Here is a 20,557-nt window from a genome sequence, read left to right on the forward strand (position 1 = left end):
CATCAATTTACACTGTTCCTTTAAGACTTTATCTTTTAATTTGGTGCTCCCCCTTTCCCCTCCTCAACTAACTGATTTATTAGTTTACATCTCATAAATTGTAACCCCTCACCTCCCCCTTCACCCTCCCAGATGCCATAAATCCCCTTCAGGGCCTCGACACCCTTCTGCATGTGGTACAGCCCCCTGCCCCCCAAAGTCACCTCCGAGTCCCCAGGGAGCGCGGGGCTCATTTGCTGGGGGTTTGGTCTAGCTCGTCTCAGCAGCTAATCCCTTGGGTGGCTCCTGTCAGATTATTAATTAGCTAAAGCGGATCGGCCCTGGAACAACATGCGGTTGGACTTCAGATAAAACAGGACGGCAGAGGCTTGGCATGTAGTTGTTTAAAGGGATATTGTCCCTTTTTTGTCTTTCTTTCTCCTGGGGTGGGGGGAAAGAGAGGAGGAGGAGACAGGCTACTTCCACAGCTGCTTGCAACCCCCAGCAGTTTGCCACCCTGATCACAGGCCTGAAGATGCAAAGGAGAGGAACGGCAGACACCATCTCCAGCCTTGCCCTGTGGCAGCTAAAACTTTTCCAGATGTTGGAAAGGCTTTAAGAACCTGTTAAGAGGAATGCAGCACTCAGCTGGAGGGTCTCACCACTCCTCCCTGCCACCTCCCTGCCCGTGCTGTCCCTTGTCCACTCATTGCTCCCTACAGAAAATCTGGTATGTGCAACTACCCCATGAAAATGACCAAAGGCTGTTCCAAGGGGCCATGATCATCCCCACCTTGCGAACAGGTATTTTAAACCAGAAGCAGCCATCCACTTTGCATGGGTAGGGTTTAAAGCCCCCTTTTTTATGCAGTGCAGCCTTCCTGGGTGGGATAGAGTGAGCGGTCTCATAGGCATCGTAGCGGAAAGCCTGCAAGAGCAAGCTGGAATGAGAGTCAGCGCGACTGATGCTGGGGAGCAGCTCACCTCCTTGCTCCGTTCCCACTTTGGATTGTTTTGACTCAAACCGATGAAGCTGAAATATCGAGTCACAACGGCACTAAACTTCATTACAAGCTCTTAACACAGATTACTTAATAAAAAACAGGCTGCTTTAATTGCTTTTCACCCATTAGCATTTCTGGAGGAGAAAATTCTGATTAATTTGAAGAGGCACATTTCCCCCACCCCTTGTGCTGGCCTGTGAGCCAGACCTCCTTCCCACACCAGCCTCGTCCAGAAAAGCATCCCAGAGAGCAAACAGAGCTCCCAAATCCACACGACTCTGAAAAACAAAGGGACTAAGGGCCTGGATGAACAGATGGGAGTAATGGAGTGAAGCAAACAAGGGAAAGAAAAATCTCCTCTCCTTTCTGGTGAACCCATAAAAAGCAGCACAGGGGGATGAGCAAGAAGTGGGTAGAAGAGAACGCGATAAAGGAAGGATAGCCATCGTGGCAGGGTTCAAAAAGAGCAAGCCCAGAAGCTGCTGGGTGACTGATTTGGTGGGGTCCTGGGAAGCACCTTCACCTCTCTCTGCAGCTGGGAAAGGGGCGAGAGGCAGCTCTGCCAGGGGAATGTTGTGCAGATTTTCAAAGTTTGGGCCAAAAGCCTGGGAGCTCAGTGCTCTCTGCATGCACCCGGAATGGTCCCTGTTCCTTGTTCAGGCCCTGCTTGGATAGCTGGTTCCGAGGGAGGGCATCTGGCTGGTCACCCCCAGGTTAGGAGTGCTGGGAAGTCAGGGAGAGGCAAGGGAAGCACCTTGCATGGACCAGCAGCTCCTCTGGGCTGGGAAAGCCAGGGGACAACAGTCTCATGCGCGAAGGAAGGAGCCTCTTGGGGAGGAAAGCCAGAGTCCAGCTGCTCCAGGGAACAAGCAGGGCAGGCAGCAGCACTGGGCTGTGCTGCTACAGTAGAAAATGCCAAGCTCTCCTCACTCCATCCCCGGGACAGCTCTTTACCTTTAGCCCTAGCTGTTTCAGGGATCAAGAATGTGCAGCTACCAAGTTCCTCAAAGATCGGATGTCAGAAAGAACAAGCCCCCTCTGCCCCACAGCATATGTGACCAGCTCAGGTAGGATCTGCACTGCTCCACTGCCAAACGGCCCCAGGTAAAACAAGTCTACCAAAACATTCCTGGCCTTCGGGCAACTGACTTCAGCTCCTGTTGTAACTAGCCCTGGTGAGGGAGGATGGCAACCAGGTTCCCGAGTAGACTGTTCTCTAGGTCAGCACACTTCAGGGACATGTTAATCAAGTAGGAATTGCTCCCATGTGCCAACTCTTGTCAACCTTGCAATGCTTCGTGTTTTTCTTAAAGCCTGAGATCTTGCAAGTTACGTAAGATTTTTGTTTTGTACAACAATGTATGTGCAGTGCTATCCCTCCCTCTTGCTTGCTCTGCTCTCCCACTAGCAGAGCACAGCAACCTGAAATGTGATCTGTGTGCATCCTAAACACATAGAAACCTCAGTATTACTGTCTTATAATTGGGGGGAGGAGGGGAGTAGCTTTTGACTTCTGAAAGGACAAGGCTAGCAATATTGTTTGCTCATTTTACTTTCAAACTCACCTTAGTTTGTCCTCTCCTCTTTTCTCTTGTATGTTCTATTAATGTACAGCTAAGACAAACTCAGCAAGAATCACAAGACAGACACTGGGACAGATCATAAACTGCCCTGGCAAAAATCAGGATAGTTCTGCTGGCTGAAAATGCAGCTCTGCTGCTTTACATCAGCAGATGGCTTACCTGTGGCTCTTAATGGTTAATGTATAACTGCAGTAATAACAAAAAAAAAAGCCCCAGCATTAATACATCATTTGTCAGAGGCAATATGCTAAAACAGTCTTTCCATATTCAGCTCAAGTAGTGAGATAAGCCTCACCTCCATGGGCTGAGCACCAGCTCTGGAATGAGCCCCCAGTAGAAGACATCAGAGAACAGATCACATTCACTTTACGGTATTTGTTCATTTTTCAAATTTTTTGTTTTTTATCAACAGATTTCTAAGAACTACATTTTGAACATGCATTTCCCTTGAACACTCATGTGCATACTTAGCACTGATTGCTCCAAGTGCTTTCCAACCGGTTTTCCTTAAGAAACTCCAGCAGGTCAGCGTCCCTGTTGGCTCTCGCTGGACAGCTGCCTGACAGACAGACAAGACAGTCCCACATACAGTGCCTGCCCGATTTGAAGATGTTCCTAAATGTTTAATGGAACCCTGTGAACTGACAGAGCACTATTAACCCCTCTTAGCTAGCTGTTTTGTCAGGGTGCCACAGAATCACTGCCTGCATCCCAGCTGAGAGATCTGCAGTTGGATCTAGTAAGGACAGGAAGAAATACTGTCAGATGGTTAAAGGAATCAGGAGATCTGGCTTCTCCTCCCAACTCTACTTCTGAGTCATTATTAGCATAAAATCAGGTTTGTTACATCAGTGAAGCTTGAGTAAATAAACCACGACTCATCATTGTGTTTTATTTTGCAATACCTCAGTGGGCTCCTCTCTACAAATAAACACTATTAATGCTCATTGCAACTGGAGTTATATGGGGAGGGAGAATGATAAAAGCCCCTAAACCGGTCTAAAACCTTTATGGAGAGCATTAGGGCAAAATCACAGCTTTTTTGAGGATATTGACTTTTACAGGACAGGCACTTAAAAAAAGGGCAGCCCTTACCTGGGAAGACTAAAAGACAAATAAGTCAGGCCTGCAGGTCTGACGAGCTGATGGGTAAGAAAGATCCGGAAACATCCTGATCCTCTTCTGAGGAGCCAAGGCTGAAATCCTGACTCCACTGAGGTTTACAGCAAAACTTGTGCTTGCTTTAATAGTGCCAGGATTTAACCTCCATAAAGTTCAAGTGTAAAGACAGAAGTGTTAGGAAAGAGATAGCCACCTTCATCAGCAATGGCTCTAGGAGACAGAGAACACCATGAAGTCAGAAGAACTGAAGAAGGCAAGGAAAGCAAGGTCTGAACCCACAAAGGCCTGGCCCAGCCCCATCTCCTCCAGTACTGAAGGAACATCCTTTTTCCATGTGAGTTTTTGGGGCAGGCTGGTCTCCTGCATGACAGTTACCCAGGCAACTGTCAGCCCTCACTTAAGCACCAGGCTTCTTTAGGGCTAAGCTGCTCCACATATCCATACTTGTGAACTCTGTGCTTGTACCTCACTGCACCACAAACTGTACTCAGACCTCCTTCAACACCTGGGAGGGATGCTGCTCAGATGCCATCCTCATTGCCAGAAAACCTCTTCAGCTTTTGCACCTCAGACAACTGTTCCCCCTCATGTGGACAGCTGTAGGTGCAAAATCACTAGCGGATGGGCACAGCAGGGCTTCTGAAAGGGCTTTGGGCCGCACCTACTTTTAGTTGGAAATAAAATCATTCTGTGTCTCCCAAAAGCCTTGTAAGTGTTAGCTCCTTGAACTCTGGCATCAAGGCCCTTCCCTGAACCTCTGAGCCTTTTCAACCTGCTTAGATCCCATTGCTGGACTTGGCCTTCAATTAGGAGGCTATATTAGTGTCTGCTGTTACCCAAGTGAGCGGGAGATGCTAAGGACCTTAGTGGATCAGGCTTCAGTCCCATTCCCAGACCAGATATGGTAAGGACAGCTATAAGGCCTGCCAAGCACATGATCCTCTTTCCCCTCCTTTGACTTCCCCCCATTCAGCTTTCCACAGCCGCCAACCAAACATCTGATCGAAGGCCTGCGGGAGGGAGTCAGAACTGTCCAGTCTGGTTATGAGTGAAGGTCATTGATCTAGCGCAGACCAGGGATGCGGAAAACAGGGGAGGGAGGAAAAAACCCTCAGAGAGAGAGAAGAGAGAAGCATGCAGAGACAGCACACAAGCGAGCACAGGGGAAGGCAGCGGAAGTGGCTGAAACATGGTTTCACACTCTGAGACCCAAGGGCTGTTGTCAACCCGTCCTTCATGCTCACATCTTGTCACACTAGAGGTCAGGTCTCCCAAGCGTTCCTGGAGAGCTGAGCTAGCCCATATGGCAGGCAATATGTTAACAATATGGATCAGCTGCTCGTCAGGGCCTGAGCAGATGGATGTGACAACCCTGCTCTTATCCCAGACAGGCTTTTAACATCTTCCCTTCTCCTCAACTCAGCCATACCGGAAGAGCTCTACCCAGGAACCGCTGCCTCCAGCTTAGGTGGACCTCAGGGCCACAGGTCAGAACAGGCAGCATGGAAATGCCTGCCTTACTTTATCTGGATGGAAGCAGGCAGGGTAGAGCTCCATTCAGACCAGTGCAGGCAGGAACCGGGCCAAACTTCTATCCAGTGAGAGCGTGCTGTAAACGGAAAGACCTCGCTATAATCCAGATACATGCTATTAACTCCCAACCAGGGTGATACAGTAGATACTGTATTCAGATATATGTATATGGCATGTTACCACCAGATGCCACACGTTACAGTCTAGACTGAGTTTTGTAACTGCCTGGGAAAATTTTCTCTCACAGAACAAGTAATACATAAATAGATGTATATTTTAATGGGCAAGTTAAACTCCTCCTGGCAAAGGCAGGCAAGTTGATTTCATACACAGGCGGGTAAATTTCCACAATGATTTTGCAAGGCTGTTTCATATTCTCCAGCCCAGCTCAGGATCTGAGCCATCAGGGCTGGCTGGGCTGGGCCAGCTCAGTTCTGTGGAAGACAGAGTTCCCACCTCACTGCCTTAGCAGTTGTGCCTATACGGTGATCCCAAGGATCCTAGAAAAAATAATGCAGTCAGCCCAAGTTAACCCCCAAATTTAGGTTTGCTTTAGGATTGAAGCAAGGGGAAATATTTTGTAAATTCAAACAGACAGCACAGGTATTTCTAATCCTTTTCCCACATTTTTTTTTAAGCTTTTTTCCCTGCATAAAGGCTACCCTTCACCAACTGAACAAGAAAACTCCCTCCAACCCTTATAGCTCTAGGACTAAACAGCCAGCATGTGCTTATAAACAGAGAGTGAAAAAGCAATCACAGCCTACGGATGGGCTCTGGAGAACGTGCAAACAGCCTCTGTAGCCCAAAGTAAATTGAGCTTGTTTTGAAAGTAGAAGCCATACAAGTTGCTCCAGGGCTGAAGACTGGAACACAGGGATTTCTAGTCCAGAGCATGAGCGATCACAAAGCCACATGCCTGAAAGGCTAAATGCATCTCCTTCACTGAAGTGATACTTGTAGAACTAGGGGGACCTCAGAAAACAGCTAGAGTCAAGGGAAATATTTCTGTTGTTTCTAATGAGCTTCTGTCCCTCAGAAAACAGCCCCTGAAGGGCACTCAACTTTGTACAGGTAACGCACCCAGCAGGTACTAGGAGAAGGTAAACATCAAAAAGGATTACTGTTCTGCAAGAACCTGAACCTTAAGGTTCACTTCAGCACTTCAGGAATTCCAGATTTATCAGTCTCCTCCTCTTGCCTTCTTGTCTCAGAGGTCCTGCTCATCCCAGGTCAATGTCAGATGGACATGCAGGTCTTTCAATATCAGGAGCTACACCAGCAGAAACCTGTGAGAGGGGTCACAGGAAAAGCTCCTTCTGATGGAAATCAGAACCCATGTAGCAGCTTCCTAAACAGTTTTTCCCCCCTGGGTGTTGGGCCTTTTTGGAGAGGCACATAAGGATGTTTGGTGGAAAATTCACCTGCTGCAGTCAAACCTGAGAATTTGTATCTTATTTTGTAAAACCTCAAGGCTCTTCATGTTCCACTACCTTATTCCCTGGGGCAGAGCTCTGATTTGGGAAGATCCTTCACCTCTGGAGACCTGGGAACACATGTGCCACTGCTCTAAAACAGGGGACACAGACACCAGAGCAGCTCATGCAGGGATAAAGGCCAGGGTTCCCTACATTAATAGTTCAAACCCAAGCTTTCCAAATAATGCATGCCAGACCCTGGAGGAGTTTCAGCACTAGGAAGGTGTGGGAAGGTACAGTTCACCCATATCCCATCCTGAAGCATACTGTATTTACTGGCAGGTTTACTGAAAGCACTCAGGTCTGTAGGCTCTGAACACGTGGCAAGCACTAAGCCCTGCTGAGCCTTAGAGGATCACGGCTGTTGGTCTTTAAGGTAGAGCACTCAGAACATGAGTAAATTCCCCCATGCCACATGCAGCCAGGGATGGACAAGGATAGCTGAAGCCCCAGACCAACACCTTAGCCCTGTGACTTTTCTCTCTTCCCTCTTGCTAAGCCAATACACTCCCTACACCCTGATCCTTCTAATTCAAGTCTCAGCTGCACCTGTGACTCACAACCTCTTTGGATACACTGCTTTGCCCAGCTATCTTTTACGGCACAGCAGCAAAAGAGAGAAGAACATGGTGATACAAAATCCTCACAGGCATTTCAGGTTGCTGATCTTCATTCAGGCATCATCATCATTTAATGGTGCCAATACAGTATGGAGACACCCCTGACAAAACCTCTAGCCCCTGCAGAGCAGACATGACATCACACAAACCCCAGACACAGCAAGGCTCCTTGGCCCCTTCTATCTGCAGCAGTATGGCAGTGTCACCAGGTACCTCCCAAATCCCAAAACAATTGAGAAGAAATACATTATCCCACTGTTCTTATCCTACACTTGCTTTCTTCTAGGCCAAGTTATGCCATACCTTTCTTTGTAGAGAAGCTGTGATGGGAGCCACGCAGTGAAGAAAGTAAAATGGCTTTTAGAAACACAGAGTCTCACCCCCTCACAACCTTTCTGAGTTTCCCACCTTGACCACAGACATCCTCAAACTCCTCCTCTTTTGTGAAATAAGTTGATCAGAAACTGTCCCACACAATACTTACCCAGGGGACTCCCATGCTAGCCTGTTCTGATATACTACTTAGCTAATTGTTAATATTGCACACCAGCTCATTAGGAAGAAGGAGGCTAACAGAGGGAGCTGTTTAAACCAGCCCTCTGCTGTGTCAGCTGGGTGCCTATGTCTGTGCAGAAACGGGCAGCAATGTCGTAAACCCAATCTTACTCGTAAGCCAGCCCAAGACAAAACCAACAGCCCACCATGCATTTAGCACCCAAACCAATGGCTTTCAGCAGCTCTTCTAAAATTTATAGGCTAGAAACTTCCCAGGAACTGGAATGGAGGCTCTGAAGAGCCAAAATCACTCGCTCCAGTCCTACTTCAGAGCAGACGGTTTCACCACAGAACAAAAGCCAGTACCTTGCATTGAGAAGTCACAGACGTCAAGGTCCATTCCAGTGTACAAAGCCAGGAGAGAAGTCAGATTCTTTGTTTTGGAGGTGGTTGCAGATGAAGACTGTGTGAATCTGATGGCCTCCCTTCACTTGGTGAAGTCTCTTTGCCCTGAGGAGAGTTCCAAAAGGAAATGAATATTCCCTACTTAGCAGTACAAGAGCTCAGGTGAATCACAGGCACAAGCAATGACGCCGGCCTCAAATGCCACAGCCACCCACAGACCTCAGTCCTTGGTCACACACAGCAGTCCAGCTCCAGCAAAGCAAGGCATTTCACACCCTGACAAATACGTTGCATCCCGATCTTCTCTGCCATGTGTGGTGCTAGCAACTCAAAGGTCAGGGTACAAACCACCTGGGTGACCATCCGGTGGGCCACGCACTCCAACTTTCCCCAGAAAAAAATCCAGGTCAATCAGTTACGGAAGCAGCCTACAGTACTAAGCCACTTATTGCAAAGAGCTTCCCCCCATAGCCAGCCGAGCATTTCTGCACATGTGAGGTGATGATGCTATCCCTCCTTTGTGGAGGAATCGTTCACTTGTGTTTGTCTTACAACCATCAGTAGAACACAGACTCTACCGTCAGTCTAGTGCACCCCCACATCAAATGCAGTTCCTCAGCCCCAAAGACGTTACAAATATAACCAGATGAAACAAAGGAAGAATTATTATTTCCAGTTTAGTGAGGCACACAGTAATTAAGTGACTTGGCAAATCTGAGGCAGAACTGGGAACCAAAACTAAATCAAATTTTGGTCCAAGAGCTGGACAACAAAGTCTCACTTCCCTTCCTGCGCTCCTTGGATGCATATTGCTACCTTTGCAACAGGTTTCATTCACCCTTCTCCCTGTTCTCCCTAGACAGTTAAGACAATTTCCTTCCATTTCCTGCATTGGAGGAAATGAATAAACATGCAGAGTGAAAGAACAAGAACTTTTACCTTACAAAATTAAAAAATGTCCTAGCTCCAACATTTGACAGAAGCTCAGCAGCTTCAGACTTCTGTGAGGTGGGATTTGTAGACTGAAGGGTTTTGTTGGCGGTGGTTTTTTTTAAATTTCCATCAGACAAAAATAAAAGAAGCAAAACAAAAGAGGGTTGTTGAGATCAATTTGTGATAGGTGCCGGGCCAAAGAAAATGGAGCCAAAGAAGCCAGAACCCTGCAACCAACAACCTTTGTGTCAATTTAAGCAAATATTGTGGCGTTTCCATGGCAATCCCTGTTTTGAATATCCACTACACTCACTTTTTAAAGGGCTTTTCCTGTTTGCATTTAAACTTCAAAACCTGTAAATATTTTCAGCCTTAACACATCCCAACCTCCCCCAGCCTCTGAAATGAGATACTATCAAAGCTCTGACATGAAGTCTTCAGTCTGCAGTACCCCAAAAGCTGTGAAAATTCACAGCAAAAGCAGGCTGGCAACCCACCATGGCTGGGGATAGCAGAAGCCCGGCTGGACTTTTGTCCTGCTTTCAGCACAGCGCCAGGCTCTTTACAGCAGTAGGTACAGGAGCCTCTTCCTTTATTTTTCAAAACTGATGAGTGAAACGAGTCCTTGCAAACACACAGCACCGATAGCATCAGCCCAAGGCAAGGCGCATGCAGCAGGTGTTTTGTAAGCCTCCCTCCATCCCACTCTGCCAGCTCAGGCCACCTCTGACCTGCTGCACCAGCCACAGTTTCTGCTCAGAGCCTCTTCCTGTGACCTGCTCCTGGCTGCTGCTCGCACAGCCCCAGCACTGCCCCCCAGCCTGACCTCTGCTTCGCTCCCTGCCCCTCTAACCTGAACTGAACTGAAGCTGTCAATCGCAACGATTTATGTTATGCTGTGTCATGTGCAAGTGGGAACGAAGAGTCAACTTTGTCCTCACTTGCAACCTGGGCTAGGGTGTATGTTCTCCAGCTTCGTCAGCGGCAGCTTGCAGGTACCTGCAGTATCACTCTGCCCCTGCTCCACCAATGCAGAGCCCAAGGGGAATGTCCTGGTGCAAGGAGCCCAGGTCAGGTGCTGGTATCAGCTGTCAGATCTGAGCACCAGGAGCCTGGCATTAACCTTCTCCCCAAAGCTGCCCCCGCATCTAATGCTGCTTTTTTGCATGCATGGAAGTGAATGAGAACACCTTCTGCTGAATTCAGACACATGCTGAGGGCTTTCACCTCCAAGCCCCCAATTTCTAAAGCTTCAACCTGCGCTGTTGGGAGTGCAGCCCCTCCTGGCAGCCATGGGAGTGCACTGGTTAATTCTGAGTTTCCTGGCTGTGATGGATTTGTGCCAGGCCTCAAATGTTAGCTTAGTGTAATTTTTGGGAAGTCAATTTCCTTTGGTTTTTTTTTCCTTGGTTGTTTGGTTTGGTTTTTTTTTGTTCAAGCTTTTTTCCTCTTTTCTTTTAAATGGAAAAGTAGGAGCATTTGAATGAGCGTCAGGACAGGGCCATCCATCCATGGGCTGCAGTTTCCCAAGAGCCTTTTACAGGCACCATGGTACGTGCACAGAACAACCATGGAAACAAACACCAAGTGACTTCAAAAGCCGTTATGCTGAATGCCCACAGAGGCAGCCTTGAGGGAGCGGTCCCGTCTCTCGCACAAACAGCGTCACTCCTTGGTCCTGACCACTTCTCCCACAATGCTGGGTGCTTCTGATAGCACCAGCAGATGATGCACGATACCTGCTGTCCTGGCCAGCTTCCAGCTCAGTAATTACATCCTACAGGAGTTTCAGCTGGATATTTTATCCCTGCTTCACTTCCGGCCCTGAGCTGCTGCACCGGGAGTTGCCACAACTCTGTCCAGATCCACCCCGGATGTGAGTGCGTGCCAGGGGCTGGAGGGAATTCTGTGCATCTCTGCAGGTCCCAAGAGCCTCGTGCTACAGCAAACAACCTCCTCTAGAAGCCCACAACAACGTACCTTCTCACATACATCCCATAATACCCCCACCTAAGAATGAGGTGCAGAGCTGGGAAAATAAAACTGGCCTGCCCTACCAGGAACTAAAAATTTCTGGAGGCATGTGCTTAATACCGCCCAACGGAGCAGCCATGTGGGACAGGGACACGGGCTACTCTCCTTCCCTGAAGTGGAAACTCTCCTCGCACCATCTCATGGGCTCAGAGAAATTCAAACTTGCGGTAGTAGCGGTGTAAGGCTAAAGCCACAACCACTGGTCTGCCTCAGCCAGCGGCATCACATGCCACAAGGGATACTAGTGGTGTTGAACGTACAGGAAAAGATGGGTCGGGCTAAAAGCACCCACGAGAGTAAACCTAGCAGGGTTCATGGCAGACCAAATCAAAAGGTGAGGGTCCTTACTGTGTCTGCAACCCCTCTCACTACACTGCCACTAAAAAGCCATGAGCAGGAAACACTGGCAGGGCAACACTGGATGTTCTCACCAAACCCTGCCAACGTGCATTTCAAAGGGCAGGCAAAGATGTGGGTCCCCCATCCTCCCGAGGGAACTGTGCTTTGGCATCTGCCAGAGCCACAATAATTCAGAGCCCTTCAAAGTTGTCCAAGGCATAAGTAAATGACCTGCTGACCCACTCTCCACTGAGGACAACTCAGGAGTCCTCATGCTTCTAAGTGGACTCTATCAAACCTCTGTTCCATGCCCTCTTTGTCTTCTTCTTTCGGAAGATTCTGGACCAGATCCTCACCTGGTGTAAAATCAGCATAGTTTCAGTGGTTCAGTGAAGTCATGCCAATTTAAACGAGTTGAGGATCCGGCCCTCCAAGTTACCGGAGTTGCCAGTTCTTCCTTTGGATAATCCTGAGGGTGATTTCACAGCAAGCAGCAGCACAGGCCCAGCCAGACTGGCAGGATCAGCTGTGCTTTTCTACCCCCCACGAGTAGGGCGGTCTGTGGCAGAGTCCCTACTGTGAGACCCTGCTGGAGCAACACTGGGCGTATTGTCATGTTTTTTACACTGAGTTTCCTTCTTTCTGTTCTTTAATGAGAGATAGACACAGCACAGAGCAAATTACTCTAGGCTTTGAATCCAGGTTTTCTAATTGCTTTTAGCAGGGGAGCTGTTGCCTTTCAGGGCACTGTGTCATATAGCACACCGAGAAACCAGGCTTGCCATCTATTTGGATGGGGTGCAGGAGCAGAACTGGTCACTTGTCCAGCAGCAAAGTCCAATCAGGTTAGGTCTTCACTTGCTACTGTGAAAACAGCATGTCTTTATGAGCAAACCAGATCTGGTCTGCCCCTCCCTCCACTCCCACCAGCCTCTACTCCAAGGAAGGTAAAGATCCCATCACCACTTGGCAGCTGCTGAGTGAGCAGCTACAAATCCATTCCTCGTCTCCAGTTCCACTATCATCCTGCCATCTATCTGCACCACGTCGTCTCGCTGTGAGGGAAGCAGGCAACACAGGCGCAGAGAATGTGGCACAGCTTCAGCAGGCACTGGGTGCACGAGAACTTTCTGTGCTCTGCCCTCACAAGTCCTTTGCTATCCCCCCAGAGCAATTTTCTAGGCAACAGTGCGGTTGCATTCCCTTCCCTATCTCCTAATAAATATCATGCTAAGCAAGATTAGTATCTTCTTCCCAGACCAAGCAGCATGACCCACTTTCTGAATCAGGGCAGATGCAATTGGGCCCTGGAGTCCTGGACCCCTCCCAAAGCAGAGAGATTTTGTAACAATTACAGCAAGAAGCAGAAGGAATAGAAAAGTAATAAGTGATCAAAGAGTGCAGTGGTGGAGCTGAAGCTGTGGGGTAATTACTACTCCTTGCCATCCTACGCTCTGGCATTTTCCTAGGACACTGAAGCAAGAGCCGCATGCACATTCACACAACATCTCTCCTCCACTGCCCTACATTCCTCAAAAGTAACAGGTCCAATTTCAAATTGTGGCTAATGGCTCAGATGAGACAGCTGCTGCCCTCCCTGCACACCCACCCTGATTCTTCCCCTTCTCTTTCCCTCTCCCCACAGCAAAGCAGAAAGATGGGACTCAAACCCTAGCAGCGCACGTCCCCCCCTCCAGCAGACATACACATACATACATGCCCCAATGACAGTCTTAAAGCTTTTAACAAGGCAGCTGTGCCCCTTGGCTCCCAGCACAGATATACGGCTCGTGTGCCAACTTCCAGCTGCCGTACAGATGCCTTACTGCCTCTGCCCCTCACCCCTGTAAGCCTCTCCCAACACAGAGCTTCAAGACCTGCTATTCGTAGTCAGGGAGGTTCGAGCTGTGGTCCTTTATAGGCGCAGTAAAACAAAAAACCCTGCAAAAGACTTGTGCTTTGGGCCAAACTCTGCCTGGCTTGCTAGCCGTACAACAGAGAGAGGAGGTGGCTGGACCCTGATCCCAGCAGCACTACTCTCAGTTTTGCGATGCGCTATTTTTCCAAGGAACAGCTCTGTACTTCCCCAGATGTAGCTGGGATCAGACTATGACCCAATGGGCATGGAAAACAATTAAAAGGAGGTGGGGTGAACGTCTGTAGCGCTTTCACTGCTTGAACCCGCAAATAAAACTTCCCTCCCAGAGGAGTGTAAGCCTTGTGGCCAAAAGCATATAGAAATTCCCATACCAAAGAGGACAACGTGCCGTGATGTGCCTGTGCCCAAACTGGTTCCTGTACTGTGCTCAGCTCTGGGACACACAAACCCACCAGTCGCTGTGCCCAGCGGGTGCTGGGCAGCCCACCAAGGGGGTCACTCATTCATCTCAGACACCTCCCCTGAGAAGCACAACAGGCAAACCGCCTGTGAGTCTAATAGCAGCACCCTGACAGTTCCAAATGAGATGACACCCCTGTGCCAGGGATGCACAGACAGTAAAAGCCAGCACTTGCTTCAGAACAAGTCTGACAGACGAGCGGCGGGCAGGGAAAGGAGCAGAGCTGCCATCGCTCACCCAGGAGCTCAGAGCTGGCACTGACTTTCAAACTCAAGACTTCTCCCCTGCTCACTGCCTGCCCACTGGAACAAACCACCATCAAGACAATAGCACAGAAATACACACTAATGGGTGCTTTGACCAGCACAAACAGTTGCCTTCATTGTCCGATATGGTGAGACGAGGCAAAAGAAACTTTTAAAGGATTTCCATGGCGATTTTTCCTCCTAGTTAAATAAAAGAATTTGAAAAAGAAAAATAAAACCCTTTCACCCAAACTTCAGAGATAAAAAAAGGGGGAAAAAATCTTCATCTTAATTCAAAATCCTATTTGATGTGTCGTGGCATGAAAATGTTTTTCACTGCATTTTTTCAGTGTGATCTCATGCACCCTGCAAAAGGGGTACGCCCAAAACACCAGGTATTTTATGGGACACAAACAGAGCGCAAACATACACAATTAAAAAAAAAAATGGGATTGGTAAATATTTAAATTAATCAGAGCTGGCATCTGTGCAGCCTCCCCTCCCAGAGAGAGGGATGTTTGCAGCTTTGAAAAAATAGAAGTGAATAACATGACCTTTTCCTTCATGTTTGTTAGCTCACTGCAGTTTGGTGGGTTGGAGGAGCTCAGGCACCTCCCAAAACGAAGTCCAGCAAGTGCAGCCCAGGCTTCTCTCCTCTCCTCTCCTCCCTGCCTGACACTGGGGGCTTGGGGCTAGCTCCAGAACTGGTGGGGACGGAGCTGGCTGGGGGAGTTGCTCCAACCTGTTTGCTGTCTCACTCCATAATGCACAGGTTTTGTTGTGTGGTTGTTGTTTTTTTTTTTTTTTCTTTTCAGTTTAATTGTTGGAGGAGTTTATGAAGCTGTTTGCCAAAAAACAATCGACTCCAGGGAGCCAGCTTACACAAAAAGGGTGTGTCGCTCGAGTGAGGCCGTGGAGCCATGGAAACCACCACCTTTTGCATTTGCCCAGGTGAAGCCAAAGCTTTGTGGATGGCTTGTGAAATCAGCAGATCTGCAAGGAAGTGAAACACATACATTCAAGTGTGCATTAAACACTGAGAAAGGTGGCCCCATCCACCAGCACCTACATCTCCCATAAGCAAGGGTGAATGTTCACACTTCAGTAATACTGGGGTTTTTATTTGAAATGTCACACAAACACCCCAGCGAATGCACGAGGTGTTTTGCACGCAGCCGAACAGCTGGAGCACTTGTGCTCCTCCAGGTTGGCAGTGTGGGCAGTGGCACAGGCAGACAGTTCTGCCCCTGCAGCTCAGGCTCACACAGATGCGCAGCCTGGAAAAACTCCCTGCCACACAGCCCCATGACCAGACAAATGGGAATCCGCACACGTGTGAATTAAAAGGCACCACCGCAACACATGCTAATGGCTTAAAAGCAGAGATCACGTCTTGGATGTTTGTTCTGACTGGCAGAAGGAAAGCTGGCAGTGGTGGCAGGCACAGGGATCAGTGTGGGGAGAAGGAGTGCCTCCCCAGGTCAGTCTGCAGCAGTGGGGTGGGGGGACCGTGCCATGGCAGGACCCCATGTCCGGATGCAGGTATTTGGGGTGTGTGTTTGTGTGTTTGTCTTACAAGCTGGCATGTGAAGGCAGGTGGCTGGAGAGGGACCCTGGGTGCATTCTTCTCAATCTTGGAAAAGAAAACAGAGAATTCCTCAGAAGCACTGGCTGCTGGCCTGACTGCCAGAAAACAACCCCAGAACAGAGCACAGAGAAGAGATTTTAAAGCCACCCAGATTCTGCGAGTGTCTGCTCCAGGACTCTCCTGCTACCACCAGGAAAGCAGCTCTTTTGAAAGAGGTAACATCCATTATTCCCCATTGTCAGCTGCTGAAAGCGTGCTGACATTTCAGGTTACAGGATTTCACCCACTGGTGGAATACAGTCAGAGAAGCGAGCAGAGGATAAAGCCTTACCAGGCCATCTCCTGAAGATGAGCACAGAGCATTATGTAGTATAGAGTACAAACCTGGAAAAGCTGAACAGGCACAGAGTCCCTAAGAACAAAGTTTCAGGATCATCCTCAAAACCAGAGCTAGCTAGAGCCAGCAGGAAGCCAGATCTCTCTTCCTCTGGTTTGACTTCAGTCTGCCACATTAACAGTGGGATGATTCGATCCTGGCACATCTCTTACCTGGAGTCAAAGGTCCCTGACCACAAACCACATCAAGAATCGGCTCCTGTACTCAATGAATCCTGGAGAGAGGAGCACAGACCCCTCAAGGAAGGAGAGATGAGGGCAGCAATGTTTCTCTTGGCGCAGGGAAGGAGGGAAACCTTTGAAAGCCCATCACTACTTTTATGATTCTTTTATGATTCACTGTTGGCTTCCACACATACATTTATACCAGATCTGAATTTGTCTCCAAATGCAGTGACCTGGCCTTCTCCCATTCACAGCCCCTTGTTTTCCCCTTTTGCTAGAAAATCCCAAGGTAGGTGCCAGCCAGACACCCGCCAAGTGCTGTTTAACTGGAAGGTCCTCAGGGCCACCTCCCAGCAAAGGCAGAGCATGTGGCATCAGGCAGGACTCGGGAACGGCACCCAGGTGTTCCAGCCACCGCCTCCATGTCTGGGCTGTCCCCAGGCATAGCTGACAGACACTGCAGAGCCTGCTGCACCCCAAGGGCAACCGACAGAGACAAGGGGAGCTCCCTGGACAGGCTCTCCCTGGAGAGGGACCATAGGAAGGGCCCAGCAGGCCCACAACGCAAGTGCCGGTAAAGCTTGGTGAGTCAGCCTTTCTGGCATCGACCTCCCAAACTCATTCAAATATTTCCCTTTTTTTTTTTAATTTAATGTTGCCTATAATTCATCTGTCCCAAAAGATAATCAATAGAGGCCGTAATGAAAATTTGAGCCATATTTTATGATCCACTGCAGGAGAAAGGGCCACATCAGCAGGACTAGCCTTGGCTTCCAACATCATTTCTGTGTGCGTTCGCCTGTTTGCTGGCCAGATTCCCCCACCCACCCGCCCAACAGGCACTCCAGGAGAAACTCCTGCCCTCCCCTCCTACTTCAAACAGCAGCTGCTCAAGCCACAGTTGAAGATGTACATATGAGGAACAGGGAAGCTCCTACAGAGTGCAAAGGCCCCTGACCCAGCAGCCTTGGGGAACCTCCTGAGCATCCCTCAACTCCTCAGCTCTGAAACGAGTCCTATGGCCCTCAACCAGACCCTGGAGAGAATACAATGATCATGTTGCAGGATCTGAAGAGTTATTTCTACTCTTCACAGTAAGTCCCCAATCCCTGGCACTGCCTCTCAGTCAAGCTGGGCTTCACGCTCCTCCCAAACATCAGCCAAGAGTGAGGGCAGTCATTCATGGGGGAAATAATGGAGGGATTCCCCCAGGAACAGCGCGAGTCTAGAGCCTGCCATGCTGCACTGCAGCCTTTCAGGGCTCCGACCATTGACAGTAAAGACCAACGTAGCACTTTGGGGCTCCCAGGTTCATGAGCAGCAACACAGTTACGTACAGGAAGTCACGGTGGGCTCAGTATTCTCCATTTCCAAACACTGAATATTAGCAGCCATATGAGCAAACTCCATAGCTCCACTCAGACTCCAGCGAAACACTCATCTCTTCTCCCTCCCGTGCATCAGGGACTGTCAAAGTGGGTCTCAGTATTAGCCCTATGGGTACATTTGAGCTTTTGAATGGTTTGAGAACAGGAATATGGAACCCCAATTTTATTCAGCACCACTGGAAAAACAGGGGGGGGAAAGGTGCCAGGAGCCTAAAGCACATTCTCACTTGCAGCTTATCCATGTCCAGTCACTAGGACCATGCTCTTCCACATCTAGACCAAGGGGAATGTCAGGCAATCCTACCTACCTCTCTTTATTCCTTTTAGGCATAAACATTACAACTGCTCCCCAATCCATCCATTTTACTACAGTACATATTAATTTAGGAGCTGTGCTGACCTTACCTCCCCAGGTGGGCAGTGCCAAGGAGGAGCAAGCACATCTCAGTGCCAGCCTCCACATGCTGCTGTGTGTTTTTCAGTCCACATTATAAATCCCACAACACTTTCAAGCATCTTCATCTATTCTCCCAGCACATACCTAGCAGGTTTGTTGTTTTCGCACACACACACAGATGCAGCCAGGGCTGAAATGAAGGCAAAAGCCTCAGTCCTGTTCCCGGAACCCTTTTCCACCTTGGCTTCCCAGCAGCGGGTCCCCTGTCCTCCCTCTGAAGGCTGGAGCATATTTCATTGCCTGAAGCTGCCACGTCCGCAGGGAGCCGGAGGTAACAAAACCGTCTTTGATTTGGCCAAGGGAAAAATATCAGAAGTGAAAGGCCAGAGTGAGGAATTTATAACAGCAGCTAAGGCAGCAAAAATACAAGCACCTGACCAGAACCTGCCCTCCTGCTCAGCATGTCATGTTGTTCAGCTTCCCATGTGTCTTGGAGGAGCAGGATGTTGCAGAGAGCACAGCCAGAAACCACCAATTTTCTACACACACGAGCGTACTGACACCCTCACGAGACCCCTGCTAAACAGCACTCAGCCCTGAGGCATAAGCTGGAAAGCCAAGAAGCCTCTGTTCACCAAGAGGTGCAGGTGGTGATCACATATTATCTTACTGTTGCCTTTCCTTTACAAAACTGATTTAGCAGCATTGTGCAGATATACTGGTGATACTCTACCTCCCAAGGCAGAAAATGCTCTCCTGTCCTGGACTGGCAGCCTAAATCCCTGTAACCAGTTGTCAGCAAAAGCAATAGCCAAGTATTTCCACCTTTCCTTTCTCTTGGAAACTTAGAAATCTACCATCCTTTTCTAAAAAATACAACACAATGTTCAAATTAATTGTTGCTTCCAATACATAAAGAAGTTGATGGATTTGCAAGATATGTGACAGAAGGACTGTGAATCCAGAGGACGTGGGTGAGCAGTTTTGTGCTTTAAACTTACACAGGAAAAGGGACCGAAATCCCAAGCAGAACTGGGAAAGCACTGCAGTCTCTGAAGCCCTGTGTCAGCACCACATACAGGCATCCTTCTTTTTTAATCCAGCTGCCAACAAAGTAGGTCTTGTACTTATACAGATACCTGCCTATGAGAAACTTACAGAAAAGCATGCAGGGATGTAACATGGCTGTTGGCAGCCACTGCTAACTTGCCCCAGATTTGAACTGGTGACCCTTACTAATATCATCCAGTCCCTTGATATCCTCAGGGAGCAATCAGCACGTTTTATTAACCCAGCCAATTTTAGAAGTGCATACGCAGTATTCTAGTTACTTGTTACAATTATGCATTATAGGTCCATTTCATACATATGCTTATGCTGAAGTGATGTGCAGTACTTTAAGACCGTTATTATGCCATCAGACCAGCTGCATGAGGATCACGGGGCTGAACAAGACCTGGTTTTCTCAGAGCACAGAGCATACCCAGTGTCTACAGGCATCACTTGCAGCAGAAATATTCTAACCCAATGTAAAGCCTCAGAGATTCCCACAACCAAATCCATTTTTTAAAATGACACGTTTCCACCTATTGGTCCCTGGAGTGAACTAATTGCTTTTACTAGTTTAAAAAGCCAGAGTTATTTCACTGGAAAAAAAGAGCAAATGCGTGGGAACTCAGAGACATCCTCAGAGTTCTGACATAAAATCACCATGCATGCAGGTATATTTGCTGCTCAGTCAAACTTCCAGCTTACCTGCATGACATGTCACAGGGGAATTCTTCACACTGAAGGTGAGAAAACAAGGAGTTAAAGTAACCTGACCAAGCTCAAATTAGTCAGAGCTAGAAGATAAGATTTCTGTCTGTGCTCTAACCACTAGGTTACCCCCTTCTTTGCTAAATAAACTTCTCAGGGAGACTGCTATTTCCACTTAAAGACTGGTATTTTGGTTTGTAATTTTTTTTAATTGCTTTTCTTTTAAAAAATGACACCCTACAACAAGGAAGCTGCTCAGCAGGGCATCAGTCCAGGACCATGCTTAGGTTACTATCCGGTTCAGGGAAAGACTCACTAGAACGATGGCCAGCAAGAACAGAAACATTTTCTGCATCCTGAAATAGCAAGACGGTCTGAGTCTACCACCCTTGCAAACACATCCCCACAAGTTCAGATGCCCTGTGAACAAAACTGTACAAAGTCCAGTTCTAGACCTACCTGATCTGGTGTATGGGCTGGATAGTAATTTACAGTCCAGAACAAACTATTTACAGACAATACAAATGTACAAATTATGCATAGTAATAAAATCTGAAAAAATCCCACATGAAAATAAAATCAGAGGGACAAACTTTTCAGAGACGATAACTAGAGAAAAAAAGTGTATGCCTCTTCAGAAACCTGTACTTACCTGTAGCAGGAAGCAACCATACATTCTGGGTGCATAAGCACATCCTGGGACATGCTCATCACATAGTTCTTGTGAAAACTAGTCCTCACCGCTGAGCAGAAACC

At 48.3% G+C, this 20,557-nt stretch overlaps 1 protein-coding gene across 1 annotated transcript in view; it reads right to left on the minus strand.

Annotated features, from left to right (window-relative positions):
• CASZ1 (castor zinc finger 1) overlaps positions 1-20,557 on the minus strand; it is a 207,226-nt gene that overhangs the window by 162,781 nt on the left and 23,888 nt on the right. Inside the window, exon 2 of the mRNA XM_040585420.1 lies at positions 8,181-8,324. The gene's annotated coding sequence lies outside the window, so the exon portion shown is untranslated. The remainder of the gene's footprint in view (positions 1-8,180; positions 8,325-20,557) is intronic.

This window comes from Falco naumanni, chromosome 3 (assembly GCF_017639655.2).
Source record: "Falco naumanni isolate bFalNau1 chromosome 3, bFalNau1.pat, whole genome shotgun sequence".
Classification (NCBI taxonomy): Eukaryota; Metazoa; Chordata; class Aves; order Falconiformes; family Falconidae; genus Falco; species Falco naumanni.